Consider the following 4,668-nt stretch of genomic DNA (forward strand, 5'->3'; position numbering starts at 1 on the left):
TACTATAACCCAGTTCTGGTGCTCTGAGTTGTCCCAGACCAAAGGTAGGTAGGTACAAGACTCTAGAAAGATCTGTAGTGCTGGTCAAAAGTTAAAGGTCTGGTTATGCCAGACATAGGGACAGGAGTCTGAGAGTTGGTCTATAATTTGTAAATAGTGGTGGTTATAATGATGAGTGAAAGGACAAGGGAGGGTGGCATAGTACTGGACAGGGACCTAACCAAATCTTGGAACAGTCCTGCCTAGACAGGGGAAGGGCCATGGTAGTGCTGGTTGTGAGATCTGACTACAAGAATAGGTATCAAAGCAAAGGGAAGAATTTTTAATATGTAAGACAAACATACCTGAAGCCATAAGAACAAAGCAAGGGCCCGGGCTCAGGGAAAAGAGCCTCCAAGAACACAGGAGTACCAGTAACAAGAGTGTCCAAACAACTGATAAGAATGTCCTTCTGCCTATTCTTCAGAGTCAGAGCTGGCCTGAGTGACCTTGCCTACTGGTGGGGTTAGTTGTTTTCCTCATTCATGACAGGAGAGATGTGAAGCAATATGTCAAAGGGACTGAGATTTCACCCACTACACAAAAATCTAGTGATTGCAGAATAAATGGAATGCCGCCCTTTCTTTATACTTGCTTCTTTCGGTTTGCATTATGCCACCTTCCCCTGGCTTTTAGTTTGTCTCTTAGCCATTCCTTTTATTGGCCCTTCTTCCTCTAACTGATCTCTAAATATGAAAAACTCCCAGACTCAGTTTCAAGGTCTCGGTTCTATTTCCTTCTATCCTTACTCACACCGTTCATGCCACATCTATGTGTTAATGATCCCCAACCTTTGTTGCTCCAGCCATGACCTCTTCCCTGAGCTCCAGACCCATGTGTCATCTTCTTCCATAACATAGCCACTTGTGAATCCACTTGGGATTTCCACATATGACATTTATTTATTTTTATTTTTTTATTTTTTTAAGACAGAGTTGCCCTTGGTAGAGTGCCTTAGTGTCACAGCTCACAGCAACCTCGAACTCCTGGGCTTAAGCGATTCTCTTGCCTCAGCCTCCCAAGAAGCTGGGACTGCAGGCACCTGCCACAATGCCCAGCTAGTTTTTGGTTGGAATTGTCACTGTTGTTTAGCAGGCCCAGGCCGGGCTCAAACCTGCCAGCCTCTGTGTAAGTGACTGGCACCCTACTCGCTGAGCTACAGGCACTGAGCCCACATCCACCTTCTCTGTCTACAACCTGCTCCTCCTAATCTTTCTCCTTCTCATTAAATGGCAGCACCATCCAATGGAACATTTAAGCTTAAAAGCTGAGAGCCAGGCTTCATTCCCCCTTTTCCACATTGCACCCCCTCAACATCTGATTCATCAGCAAGTCCTATCATTTCTATTTATATAATATTTTTAGAATGAATCCACTTCTCTCTACCTATGGCATTACCACCTTGCTCCAAGTTACTGTCCTTTGCCTCCTGAATCTGCTATCATTCTATACCCAGAGGCCAGAGTGATCTTTTAAAAGTATAATTTAGATAATCTGGCACCCCAACAGACTCTTTCTGTGCAAAGGGTACATGGTACCCATCACACTTGCAATAAAATCCAAAGAGGCCTTATATGAGTTTCCTTGGCCTACCTATCCAACAGCACCGGGCACTGCTTCCTCACCTATCTTCTTCAGCCAACTGGCCTACTCTCTCATCCACAGTAGCCTCACCTCAATTCTGAGTTCAAGCCTTTTCATTTGATTTTTGCCATGCCCAGAAAGCTCTTCTTAAGGCTGGCTGCTTCTGGTCATTCTGATCTCCAACCATCTTCTCCTTGGAAGGTCTTCCCCAGCACAAAGATCTTCCTCGCAGAATGGAGAGGTCGTACCATCCCTGAAGTTTTCCCTCTTGGTCTTCTCCGTCTCTTTACACTATACTCCTTTCTTCACTGTACTTATCAGTATACAAAGTCATTTATCTTGTTGATTATCTGTCTCCCTGTTACTAGAATATAAACTCCGGAAGAGCAGGGACTATATCTATCTTGTTTCTCATTAGATCACTGTACCTAGAACAGAGGCTACCAAACCTGGTGTTTAATAGTTATTTACAGAGCAAAAGCCGGCACTGTCCTTGGGTGACTTCTACTTACTGCTGTGCTGGAGATGTATTCAATAAGTCTATTGTTTCTTCTGTGTGATGACTTTTTCACTATTTGGAGGAAGCTTTTATGAAGTATACAAATATCTGTGTGTGAGTGTGTGTATGTGTATTATGTCTGTTTCCTGGCTAAATATCTGTGAGTATTTAAATTATTATTAGGTGAAGGAATTTCCAGATACTTCACTGTCCAGTTCACTGCCCCTGGATAAATGCTAAGAGAAGGTTTTCCAAAGTTAATTCCAATGATGTCTAAAAATAAACTGAATGATACCAAATATAGGTAGTAAGAAAAAATGCTTTCAGTCTGGGATTAACAGCCAACTCCTGTCTTTGTCTGAAGTATTTTTTCTGTAATGCAGAGTTTAAGGCATAGAAAATCTTTCTTTTGAGACAGAGTCTCATTATTTCACCCTCAGTAGAGTGCTGTGGCATCACAGCTCACAGCAACCTCTAATGCTTGGGGTTAAGCAACTCTCTTGCCTCAGTCTCTCAAGTAGCTTGGACTACAGGCACCTGCTACAATGCCTGGCTATTTTTTGGTTGCAGTTGTCATTGTTTAGCAGGCCCAGGCAGGGCTTGAACTCACCAGCCTCGGTGTATGTGGCTGGCACCCTACTCACTGAGCTAAGGGTGCCAAGCCAGCATAGAAAATCTTAAGAGACTTTTCTTATTCTCTCCTATAACAAATAGTGCCACACCTGATAGCTCCCAAACAATCAACCTTAAACATACCTTATTGACTGCCTTGCTTACTGCTTCCCAGGCTCTCATCTGAGAGAGGTACCCTAGAAGGCAGGGTCTCTGCTTGCATTTCTAGTCCAAGTCTCTCCTTTGAACTCTAGACATGAACATTCAATCTCCCTGACACCTGCCCCAGTTTTCCATAAGTCCCTCAAATTTAACACCTACGCTCAGTTGGACTCTCCTTCTCCTTCCTATAATGCTTATAAATGGTACCACCACCCAAGCCCCAGACCCAGAGACATGTTAGACTTGTTTCTAGTTTCCAGCTCTACCAATTTCTCCCTTTCCTTTGCCTTTATTTTCACAGCCCTAGCTCAGGACTGCACTGCCTTTAAGCCATAGCCTCCTGTATTGGGATCCCCATTTTCCCACCCCGGCCTCGCTCCATTTGATCTATTCTACATTGCTGTTGTGGTGACTTTCTGTCCAGCCCCATTGTGATGAAGCCCAGCCCACCTAGCATGGAACCCCAAACCTCCTTGGGCCCGACTCACCCACCTCTCCTGCCCTCTCCACATTTGCACTTACTTCTAAAAGAACAAACCAAGAATTCCCCCTAAACACCACATACGTTTGTCCTCCATTTATTTTCCTTTCCTTTCTTCTTCACATGGACTTCCCTTCTTGCCTTTCTTTCTCTGACTAATACCGCAAGGCGTCTAGGAGCAGCTGCTTCTCCAGTGAGCCTCTCCAAACCCTCTGCCTGGGCTCAAAACCTTCTCTTCTGCTAGGATAGTGCTCTGTTGATTTCCTGCCTAAGCACCCACCATTATTTATTGAAATTGAAATCACTAGACTGTAAGTTTCTTAAAGGTAGGAAATGCTTTGTACCTATCCCCCGGGACCCAGCTGAGTGGGCAGCATAGAGTAGGTATTGTACAAATGTTTGCAGATCTGAAAGACTTTTTAAGAGGTTGAACTTTAAATCCAGGAACTCTGGGGCCTAAAATGACATCAGAATACCTCTACATTACTAAATGAAAGTATTTGTAGTTCTTCATTATTCATGATATTCTGATATTATTCATTATTCTGATGTTTCAAATCTTATGTTCAGAATCATTTCAAGTATGATTTCTCATGCCCTAGAACTCAGGGGACTTGAGGTGATTGGTACTGTAATTACATGCTCTTTCTCTCCTTTTTATCTGTGGCTACCTATATCAAATAAGATAGATGATAACAGATGTGTCCAAGGCCAAGGTAATGAAACTTCCTGTGATTTAATAGCAGTAGTTCTCAAACAATAGAGGTCCCATTGTGCTATTGTTATTTATGAACATCTCTTAGTTGACCCTGTAACTGTGTGTCCACCTCCAAGGCAAAGCTTAGATCTATTTATCCTTGAGACTGTTAGAGTCTCTATTACGATGTCCCATGCAGAGTACAACCTCCATAAATGCGTATGGAGTTGAATTGAGGGTGTTAAGTGGAAAGAAGCTACTTTGAGACACCACTGTTATTTGTGCTAGTCATGGAAAACTATGTAGTCACCATTTCTTTCTCTTTACAGTGAACTTGCTTGTCAAAATCCTCTTTTAAAAAGCGTGTGAAGATAATTGCAAGTCAGCTGGAAGTGCTGCCAAGATATGACCTACAAGAAGGGCTGGAAGACAAGTGATATTCAGCAGACTGCTACCATGCAAAGTCTGACTGATTCAAAATGAAGAATCAATTTGAAATTCAGATGAGTAAGGACCACAAGCACTTATAGTCATAGCAAGAGGCCTTGTCACCAGGCCCTTCCCTTCCAAGCCTCTTTTGATCTGCTGGTCTCC

The sequence above is a fragment of the Otolemur garnettii genome, unplaced genomic scaffold, assembly GCF_000181295.1.
Source record: "Otolemur garnettii isolate 467f Iridium unplaced genomic scaffold, OtoGar3 scaffold00016, whole genome shotgun sequence".
Lineage (NCBI taxonomy): Eukaryota > Metazoa > Chordata > Mammalia > Primates > Galagidae > Otolemur > Otolemur garnettii.